This window comes from Mesocricetus auratus, unplaced genomic scaffold (assembly GCF_017639785.1).
Source record: "Mesocricetus auratus isolate SY011 unplaced genomic scaffold, BCM_Maur_2.0 Super-Scaffold_100009, whole genome shotgun sequence".
In the NCBI taxonomy this organism is placed as follows: Eukaryota; Metazoa; Chordata; class Mammalia; order Rodentia; family Cricetidae; genus Mesocricetus; species Mesocricetus auratus.
The window spans coordinates 56,250,399-56,261,870 of record NW_024429193.1 but is presented as its reverse complement, the minus strand read 5'-3'; the positions used below and the strand labels follow the sequence as shown (position 1 = coordinate 56,261,870).

The 11,472-nt window shown below is 44.6% G+C and overlaps 1 long non-coding RNA gene across 1 annotated transcript; it reads right to left on the bottom strand.

Moving 5' to 3' along the window:
• Positions 1-955: 955 nt before the first annotated feature.
• On the bottom strand, positions 956-11,218 carry LOC121142214. Its single transcript, XR_005879191.1, has 3 exons — positions 11,116-11,218; positions 2,947-3,002; positions 956-1,167 (listed from the first exon to the last, which is right to left on the bottom strand). It is a non-coding gene; the product is annotated as an uncharacterized LOC121142214 (long non-coding RNA).
• Between the last annotated feature and the right edge of the window lie 254 nt (positions 11,219-11,472).

The window sequence follows — 11,472 nt, the reverse complement described above, 5'->3', positions numbered from 1 at the left end:
CCTCTTCAAGAGCACCAAGTGCTCTGAACTGCCAAGCCATCTCTCCAGCCTCTCTTGACATTTTACTTTTAATAATAATCACCAATTGTTCTCCCTAGAAGACATCCACTATACACTTCCAGTAGCATCTGAGTGTCCTAGTTTCTGTAGACCCTCACCCACATGTTGGATTATGGAAAATGTTGACATTTCCAGTCTGATGGTTGAAAACACCAAATTACTTTGCAGTTTTAGTTAGTTTGTATTTCTATTTTTGTTTAAGGAAATGATTTATTTTCCTGTGAACTGTCTGCTCATATTGTTCACTCTTTCTGTTGGGCTCCTGACTATTTTTAGTTGATTTGTAGGAGATCTTTATCTGTTAATAAAGTTGACCTTTTGTCTGAGGTATCACATTTTTGAGCTAGAATAACCACTTTACAATAATCTCCTTAAGTACTGTAATGTTCCAAATTTAAGAACCAACTCAAGAGTGTTTAATGAAAAAAAAATGACTTACAAATGTTGTAGCCTAGGATTTCTTGACTCTTCTCTAGGAATTCTTTTGTACTGTCAGGCCAGAATTAACCAATCCTTGTCTTTTCCAGAGATGTAAGAACTGGGTGTCAATATTCTGCCCCTCTCAGCATTTCTATACTTCTTGCTGTCTAGGGACAGACCTCCTTCCCCACTTACATCACACTATCTGGATTCGGCACATTTGTCTTCACCAAATCTTATACTCAGTGAGCGAACTGACTTGTTGAAATTCCCCATAACTTCTCATTCTAGTGTCATTCTTTCAGAGCAGATTTACTGAGATCTGCATCATTGATGGGGGGGGGTCCCTGTATTGGGTATGGTAAGAGGAGATAAGGAAATTAAAAACTTCAGTTCCTGTCTTGATCAACAATCCATTTGGGAAGACAAAGAAAACACTGAATTTATAAAACAAATTTGCATTACCTGTGAAAACTCAAGTCAAACAAACCCATTTATTAGGTAGGCATCAATCAATCATACAAGAGTTCTGTAAACTTTCACTTCCAATTTAGAAGCCATGTTGATGGGCCATAAGATTGTGGTCTGAAAGCACACACTCTTGTTCTTCAGAGGTGTCATAGACATCATCTCTTTCATTCTTTAAAGATACTACTGTTTGCTCTTCTTCGTCTTATTATAAATAAGCTGGAAAAAAAACAGATGGAAAGACTTGTTTAGACAGCCCAGATGGGTTTAGGGCTTCACATTGAAGGACAGGTGAGCTTCCCACTACGCATACTGCTTTCAGGTTGGCAGAGAACTGGAGTGGAAGAGACAAGAGTTAGCTGGAATGGATAAATACCAAGTCCATCACGGACCTGAACTCTGGTAAGAGACTGGACTACCAAGGGAAGACTATAATTTTGGCCTCAAACCGTTTTTTAAATCAACTTATTATTTTAAGATGACAAGCATGGCAAACTTCCCTCTGAATCTCAATTTTCTCAACTACAAAATGGAGTTGATATAACCTGCTCTTTAGAGTGGGCTGAAGACAGTTAGGTGTCTGACAAACAGCAGCTGCTTTCGTGAATACTAGGTAACAGTAAACCTGTGGGTCTTTCTGTGTCGTTGTTGTTGTTGGACAAAACACACACATACACACACACACACACACACACACACACACACACACACACACTAGAATCTTAAGAAAAATCCTGTGATGGCTCCTTCAGACATGTCCATGGAGGAATGTTTTTATAGGTGTCAGGAAGAATTACCAGAAAAAAGAGGTAAAAGACTCTTCACTCTCTGGTATCTGTGTGGCACAGCCAAATAAAGCAACTGGTGTGCAATGGCCCCTGCAGATTATTAAACAAGCTCTGGAGTTTATGGTGACAAGTAGGTGTGACATCATCTTTTTGCTCTTTTTTAACTATATGTTATTAGATGAAATGCCCTAACTTTCTTGGCAAGACACCTGTGAAGTGTCTTATTTCATGGGGCATCTGGAGATCACATTGTGTATTCAGTTAATAGCCATTTTAGTACACCTCCTGGAAAGGCTGATTTTGATGTGGCAATTTAGAGGATGCCTGGGATGAGATTAACACAACCTAAACCTGACCCTGACTCTGACTACAACTTTGATAAGCAGGTTGCCCTCTATATTGTGTGTTTGAAGACATGAATAGAACAGAAAGAGCTGCCCCCCAAGCAAGAGGGAATTGTTAGGGAGACAGCCTTCAGACTTAATGTACATCATTGGCTCTCCAGATCTCTGCCTGCTGGTCCATTCTGCAAGATTTGGGCTTGCCATCCCTCATATGTATATGAGACAAATTTCTATAAATTTCTTACTATATACATACAGCCATTAATTCTGCTTCTCTGGGGACACCTGATTCAGCACCTCCTGTTTTCTTGGTCCTGTGGTTACAATGCTGAGACAGATAAGACCTCTCAGGGGTTAAATATTCTTCTTAAAAGTATGTGTAAGTATGTGGGTCTACACATGTACATACAAGTGTCCATGGAGGCAAGAGGCATCAGATTCCCTGAAGCTGGACTTTAGATGGTTGTGAGCCACCAATCATGGGTACTGGTAACCAAACTTGGGCCCTCTGGAAAAGAAGCAAGTACTCTTAAACACTAAGCCATGCTGGGCAGTAGTGGTGCACACCTTCAATCCCCACACTCTGGAGGCAGAGGCAGGTGGATCTCTGTGAGTTTGAGGCCAGCCTGGTCTACAGAGTGAGTTCTAGGACAGCCTCCAAAGCTACAGAGAACCCTTGTCTCAAAAAACCAAAACCAAAACCTAAAACAAGCAAGCAAACAAACAAAAAAAAACCACTAAGCTACTTTCCCAGCCCTGGAAGAACTATTTTTATAAGGAGTGCCTTAGGGTTTCTACTGCTGTGAAGAAACACCATGACCATGGCAATTCTTTTAAAGGAAAACATTTAACTAGGGTTGACTTACAGTTCAGAGGTTAGTCCATTGTCATCATGGCAGGAAGCATTCAGGCAGACAAGGTCCTGGAGAAGAAGAAGAGAATTCTACATTTGGATCTGCAGGCAGTAGGAAGAGAGTGAGACCCCTGGTGACACACTTCCTCCAACAAGGTCATACCTCTTAACAGTGTCACTTCCTATGAGCCTATGGGGGCCATTTTCACTCAAACTACTACAAGGAGGGAGTTGGTTAATAAATAGATAAGTAGGGTTATGGTGGGAAAAATAAACTGGAATGCTGATAATAACTAGGTAGCACCTCTTTTGATTGAGTTAATGTGGGTGAAGCATATTGTAGACACAAAGACAAACACTCTTAGAAATGGGCTCAGAGTTCATTTGAGTGATGAGAATAGTCACACCATGCAACAAACAACAAGAAAAACTTATGTGTTGCAGGAATTTTGTCTGTGTTGTGGTCTGATGTTCAGTGGAGTCGTTTATATGCTGATATAACAAGGGTCACATTAAAAAGAAGTAAGCTGAAGGTGGTCAAAAGTAGAAAGATACAGAAACCTTGATACAATATATTAGGTACTTTTCTGATTGCATGACAAGATGTAATGTCAGAGAGAAAAGGTGTATTTGAGCTTATTGCTTGAGAGTGGGTTCCATCATGGTGGGGATAGCATGGTGGCAGAAACATCTGGGAGCTGTGCTGGCAGGAGTGTTAAGCTGTTTGTTCACATCTCTGTAGACCAAGAAGCTGAGATAAGACAGGGAGAAACCCCAAGGCCCACACCTAGAAACCCACTTCCTCCATCTAGGCTCCACTCCCAAAGGCTCTACAATCTCCCAACACAGTGTCAGCAAGTGCAAGCACAAGTGCCTGTAGAAAGCATTTCATATCCAGATATTCACAGTGGGCTTGTCGTTCTCACAGTGGAGGATTAAGGTTTTAGTGTAAGAGCAATGGGAAACTAATGAAGACGTTTTGTCCAGGAAGAAAGGAAGGAAGGAAGTTAATTTTAAATTGAGGCCAAATTCAGATTGTAAGAAACAAATTCCTTTCACTTAGGTATTGTGTTACAGCAGCCCAAATGAGCATACAGTGTGTGTGTGTGAGGTTGAGAGCTGAAAAGCAAAACCATGTTTGGTTGGCAGTTGATGTGGGTTGAGGTAAGGGATGACCATGGTTAGGGTGGTAGCAGGATGGGCCATGTTTTTGAGGAAGCATCACTAGGGCTGTCTAAAAGATTCAGTGCAGTGTATGAGAAATATCTTGTCAACTTCATAACCTCTAAGACGTGATTATCAAAGAGAAAAGGCTGTTCTGGATGTCTCAAGGCTCCTGTGAGTCCTGAGAGCCCCTGCCTTGAGACATCAAGGGAGATTCCTTGAAGATCTTCTTGATCCCATGCAGTATCCCAAGGGTGTCCAGAGAACAGTCCAGGACATTTTTCAGACCCAAGGCTCAGTAAAAACCAGCAAAGCCTACCTTCCACCAGGGCTATCTCACAGCCTGGAGGCCAGTATGGGAGTTGGCAGCTTCGCTTCGGCATCCCAGACACTACACTCTTAGGAATTAACTGCCCTGACGCCTGGACTCTCAGACCTCAGTGATGTCCAGTAAAAACACACTGGGTGGCAAGGCTCTAGGCCAGAGAAAGGAGAATGGTTCCAGCAGAGCAACCCTTGCAGATGATTGGATGTCAACAGGAGTCTCAGAAGGCTAGATGCTTTCCCTGGTGCCCCTAGGGGGTTGGTGCCTGAGCTTGTGCACAATAGGGATCAACCCTAAGCACTGCAGGCATTCCAGGTCATGTTCAGGTGATGAAGATCCTCTCCAAAAGACAGATGTTCCTCTTTCCCTCCCTTCTCTTGCCTCGGGGATCTTGTGATGAATCAAAATCTATTTGGTTTACAATCTTTGCTGACTCCTCTGGGAAAGTGACCCCCTTTTCACGGATGACTTAGATGGGACATAGAGGCCGCAATGGGGGCTCTAAACTCTCTTCCTTGTTGGATATTTTCTCAACAAGCAGATAAAGAAGTTGAGAGAATCCTTAAAGTCAGCCAAGTAATAATGCCAGTTCTGTTATAACCTATGAAGTACCCTTCTTCTATAACCCATCACCCTTACACAGTTAGAACTGTGGACCCCACACCAACAGCATTGCCATCTGAATCACCTAGTAACTTGTTAGAGAGATGTGAATTCTAAGACCCTCCATTTACAAATGTGGCTTTGTTTTTTGTGTTTCTAGCGATACTACATGCAGGCTGCTGGGAAGAGGAAACTGCTCACCGATATGGTTCTCACTGATGCCATCCCCAGTTCTACAGAAAGTTCTAGAGATGGAATGATACTTCAGAATTATCTCAGCTAAAGCCAAGGGTCCCAACCTCTGTTTCCTGCATTGGCCCACCACTGGCCATGAGTAAACCCTCAGAGGACCCATAACTTAGAGTCTGGTTGTTTCCTACCAAGCAAGTCACTTAGGAAGGGACACATCAGGGAGTTTTTGACAGCTGGAAACTGGGTGAATCACCTGTGAAATGGGGGCTCTGGACAGAATGTAAAAATATTCTCTAAAAGGGGTATTCAAGATATGGGGATAGGGTCAGAAAAAAAATCACTCACTAAAACACCAAGATACAACATCAAAAGTATCAGATCCCAAGAGTGTGTTCCTTGTGAGACTAAAGTGTTTAACAACTCTACTAAAACCAGCAGTTCTCAACCTGCAGGTCACAACCCCTTTGAGGTCAAATGACCTTACACAGGGAGGTCATCTAAGACCATCTGAAAATGCAGATAATTACATTATGATGCATAACAGTAGCAAAATTACAGTCATCAAGTAGCAACAAAAATAATTTTATGGTTGGGGGCGTCACCCCAACATGAGGAACTATATTAAACAGCTGCAGTATTAGGGAGGTTAACAAACCACTGTATCAAACATTTCCAAATCTGGTGAAGACTGGTCCACACTCTCCAGCAAATATGCTAAGGCCCACTGCTCGCCAACAATGAGTTACCGATATGTGGGACTTTTTATTTCCTTCAAACTGCAGGCGGAGAGGCAGAACGGAATGTGGATGGCTGGACTCCCTCCATCGGAGTTGTTGACTGGGTGTGTGGTGTACGAAGCTGTTTCTGAGGAGAACTGCCATCCAGTAGCTGCACCCTATTACAGCAGATGCAATGCTGGCACCGCAGAGGGAGATGGCCTCCACCAACTTACACAAAAATGGCTTGTGACAGCCTGGCCTGGAGTCCCTCTGCTCCTGAGAGGGACTCCAGAAGTGATCCCAGAGTCAAGAAGGACAGTTTATTCAGGTATTCTGAAGTGATGAAAGAGCTTTCAAAACAGGAGGGCTCTCAAGGTGACGCTCCTCTTTCATCTACATTGAGGATACTCATTTTTCTCTATAATCAAAATACATTGAATGGAAAACTTTAAATAATAATTTAAAAAGAAAATATTCATTTCTGCTCAAGCATCCCAACTGAGAGTGCCCTAGACAGTGTCCTGAGAGGCTTGTCACCCTTGAGTCTATCTGATAGCCCTCATTCATAAGCCTATGTCTTATTTGTTAATAAAGTTGTTATCCAGATCATTGGCTCCACATAGTCTCAATGAGACAGTGTGCTAACCCTCACTAGTAAGAATGTGTCTTATTTCAATAAAGCTTTTATTTCCAGAAGCAGCTCCACATAGTGGGCTTGTCAGAACTGAGGGTCAGTCCCTGGGTCATGGCAAGTCAGATGGAGGCCCTAGAGAACAACATTTGGTGAGTATGCTAAGAGAACCTCTCACAGCAAAGGGATGAGCCACTGCAGAAGTTCTGTTTTGTCACAGCCCACATAAGAACTATGGCTATGCTGGGCAGTGGTGGCACACACTTTTAATCACTCAGGAAGCAGAGACAGGCGGATCTCTGAGATTTTGGCCAGACTGGTCTACCGACTGAGTTCCGGGGTTACATAGTGAGACCCTGTTTCAAAAAGACCAAGCAAAAACTACAGCAAGACCTAGGGAAGGTGTGAAAGAGTTTGATGACAAGTATTGGTCAGTACACCTTGGGCTACTTCCCAGAAGGGCATCTAAGTCCCTGTGGCATAAGTACTTGGGTGACATGTGCTAAAATGCCTGGTCCTGGAGACAAACTGAGGGTGATACTAAGCATTCTCAGAAGACCAGTTGGAGGGAAGGGCCGTTCTGATCTTCTGTTCTCTCAGCTATACCCCTCAGAACTGGCTTCAGAAACCAGGACCCCTAACTGTCAGAGCATTTGAAGACCACCTGGGAGAGGGTGGAGGTGGGAACTTGTTCTTCCGACCCATTTTCTGGTTTCCTCTCCCCCCTCCTATGAGGAGGAAACACTTCTCTTTAGTGATTATGAGATTCTGCTAACCCACTGGGTTATCTGGCCTCAGAGCCAACCAGAATTAGATTTCAGGAGAGTTTTGGGATTATAATGCCTTCCCGCTAAGTGATAGGAAACCTGTTCTCCTCATTCCCTTCCAAGGAAAATGAGGATATCTAGCAGTGGCATCCAAAACACTTCTACAATATCCCTGCTAACCAGGGGATACCTCAGCATATTTACTCTTCAGCACTAGAGATGTGTGAACCTCTCCTCTCTGTGACACCCAGTGTGAGCCTCCTGTGACACCCAGTGTGAGCCTCCTCTCTGTGACACCCAGTGTGAGCCTCCTGTGACACCCAGTGTGAGCCTCCTGTGACACCCAGTGTGAGTCTCCTGTGACACCCAGTGTGAGCCTCCTGTGACACCCAGTGTGAGTCTCCTCTCAGTGACACCCAGTGTGAGCCTCCTGTGACACCCAGTGTGAGTCTCCTCTCAGTGACACCCAGTGTGAGCCTCCTGTGACACCCAGTGTGAGCCTCCTGTGACACCCAGTGTGAGTCTCCTCTCTGTGACACCCAGTGTGAGCCTCCTCTCTGTGACACCCAGTGTGAGCCTCCTCTCTGTGACACCCAGTGTGAGCCTCCTCTCTGTGACACCCACTGTGAGCCTCCTGTGACACCCAGTGTGAGCCTCCTCTCAGTGACACCCAGTGTGAGCCTCCTCTCGATGACACCAGGGAGATTTCTCAGAGCAGATCTAGACTGAAGTTCTACCTGCACTTTTGAACCAAGGTCCCTGAGCTGAGTGTAAAAGCAGCAAGGGCAGACAGCCAGATTTACCACAGCAGTGCAGCTGGTCTCCAGAGAATCACTGTTGTTCTCTGGAGAAGTTCTGGTCAACTTCGGAGAAAGAGGTGTTGTCTCTGTTTAGAGTCAGCCAGAGCCCAGTTGCTGGTGCTTTGGAGCTTTGAGATGACCTCTGGCATCCCCTCCCCATAATGTTTTAACACTTTGCTAATCAGCTCCACCCTAGCCCTTGAAGACAAAGCATCTGCTGCCAAGGCTTCGTCTTTCACAGTCCCCAAAGGAGCCAAGGGCCTCCAGCTCCTAGGATCTACCAGATCTCCAGGCCTCCTTGGCACACTGTCGAAGGGTTACTGGCACTAACTTTATTATAAGCTGTTGGTCTCATCTCTCTGTTCTGTGTTCTTCTCTTTGAGGACACAGATCACGACATTGTCATTTCTCCGTGCAACATGGCATCTACTACAGCACTGTTACACAGCAAGACTTCAGAAAACTGCTGATTAGTGAGACTTTACATGCACCAATAAATAAATGTGCTTATGAACATTTGTGGAACAAGTTGATTCAGTGATCTCATCCTAGATGTTGGCAGCTAGGGAACCGACACCTTCAATGGGCAAATCTTCTGCCTGCTCATCCACTGTGTCCCCCCCACCCCTGCACTAAACATTAAATAGAACGAGAACACAGAAGCTGGAAGGGCAGCCTCAGAAGACAAGAGGTTATAGAAGGGCTCCTTATAGCACGAGGTTGTATATAAGGAAGATGAGGCTATGCCCTTTCCCCCACTCTGTGCTGTCTGTTAGGAGTGTGGACTTGAGAGAAGTTTTTGTAAGGGGGCTTTGGGGCTCTGGTATTCCCAAGTTCACCTGGGTGGGCCCCCATTTCTCTTACTAGTCATTTTCTTCGCAAGGTCACCACCTGAGCTTCAGGGTGAGACATTCCTAAAGAGATGATAATCACAAGTTCACAGACCACCATCCCTGCAAACATTGTCACTGAGCCACTGTTTCTGGGCAGCTCACCTCTCCTGCTTGCCTTCTCCAAACAAGGTTCTGCGTCTCTCCTTGGAAGCCACCATGCCTGCCAGCTGCTTCTGACTGCCAGATTCGGGGCCCACATGATGGACAGCTCTCACCAGCGGCCTCAGAAACACCTTTCCAATGTGAGAAGCAGCTCAGGAGTACTCTTCATCAACAAACACCCCTTAATATCATCCCTCCAAGTCCCATACGTACATGGAATGGGTGTTTATAATAACAGTATGAAAAATCTCTATCAAAGGATAATTGCTTACCGCCATTCCTCTCCTGGGGGCTTCTGATGATAGAGAAAGTGAGGAGAGGAAGGGGACGCCAAGCTGCTGTGAGAAGCAAACACCTAACTCTCAGCAACACAGGCAGAATAGTCTCATTTCTTCTTACTGTCAATTCCAGTCAGACACTTAACAGATAGCGTCCTGTGTAGTGGTGCACGGACCATGGGGTCAAAGGCCAACTGCTGTGAGACTTTCCTATTTCTTTGAGTCTTGGTGTCCTTTGCCATTAGCTAACAAAGAACAGGAGAGTAGAGGAGGCATAGTCATTTCTTCTTTTTTGTTAAGATTTAGTTTTTATCTTTTATGTATGCACACACATACATGTGCCTGTCTTTTGTGTTAATATCCATATGTGCAGGTGGGTGCCCACAGATGCCAGAAGATGGTGCCAGATGTCACGGAACTGAAGTTACATATAGTTATGAGCCACTTTATGTGGGTGCTGGCAATCCAACTCTGGTACTATGCAAAGCAGAATGTGCTCTTAACCACTAACACATCTCTCCAGCCCTTATATTTCCTTCCTAATCACTTTGTCCTGAAAGTGACACACATGTTTTCTACCCACATTGCAGTCATGGGAACAAAACTGTCTCATCCATGCAGCACTCTCAAGATCCAAGGGGCTTGAGAGACACTCTGCAAGACCATCTAATACGGTGCGCTGGAGCACAGATCTAGCTGTTTCTGACAGGATAAGATGATATGTAGCAGCGGTAAAGCCATGTTCAGGTAATGAACAGCAACTCTTGGTGACAGAAAGGACATGGGTGTAAGGTAAATTTTGTATTATGAAACTAAGAAAGGGAGAAAGTGAGGAGGACAGCCATTGTACAATGCCACTCTGGAGAAGAGGGACTAGACTGAGCTGCTGCTGTAAGATATGGGAGTCCAGAAAGCAATTATCAAGAGGGTGTAACTAAATGCTACGAGGTTTTCCTGTTCCCTGGTCATGCACCAGTAAAGATTCTTGGGTATGGGAGGGAAACCAGTTAATAAATTAAATCGTTAACGAAACCTGACGTGGCTGAGTGGGGTAGCACACACTTTTGATCTCAACACTGAGAAGGCAAAGGCAGGTGGTTCTCCATGAGTTTGAGGCCAGCCCGGTCTACACATGGAGTCAGGACAGCCAAGGCTAATACATTGTCTCAACCCCCTGACACACACACACACACACACACACACACACACACACACACACACACACAAGATCCTATGCTGTTCTGAAATTAAGTAGTGGTAGTAGCTGCACATCTTTGGAAACAGTCTAAGGCCACTGAAGTCATTTTAAAAGCAAAATTAAATGTCAACTAGACAGTATGAGAAGAAGGCAATCATTACCACTTTGGGGGCACTTCTGTGAAAGGTGCTTCACGTAACACGGTCCTCTCTCAACCTTCACCTTAACCTGAAAGACAGTCATCAATGTCTTTTGAAGGGATGGAGAGATTGAGACTCACCTAAGCTAAATGCCCCAATGTCACAAGAGTGCCACAATTCGCACTTCTCTGCCTGATGCTGAATGTAGCTGGCATTCTCTACGGTGGTCCTTGTTGCTCTTTAATAACAGTTACTGTCATTGGTTGATCTGAAGACTTTGCATACCTGCTAGAACTCCCTTGATAATACTGAGGAGATGGCAATAGCTTTATCATCAAGTCTGAACTCACAGAGGCTGAAAAGAGCTCACCGATATCCCGACTCAGGTGCTAAAGAGATGGGCCAGGTCTCAAAGCTCCATGTCCTTTCTCCTGAAGCCATTTGCTGCCCCATTCACAGGGCAGAAACTCCTCTGCCTTTTTGACAAACAAAGCTTGCTTTTCTTGACCTAATTCAAATCCAGATAACTTCCTTAACATTTTTTAAGGTGGCGACTAGCATGCTGGGATCTTTTGCAATTCCTTTTCGACTAAGCAAAGTCCATCACTTCTTTCAAAGTTGGGGTAAAGGTTCTTTCTCTGTGAGCTCCATAATCAGCCCTCTGATGTTGTTCACCTGCCTTGTCCTTTAGACAGAAAGCCCATTGATTTAATTATAACAGTGCTTC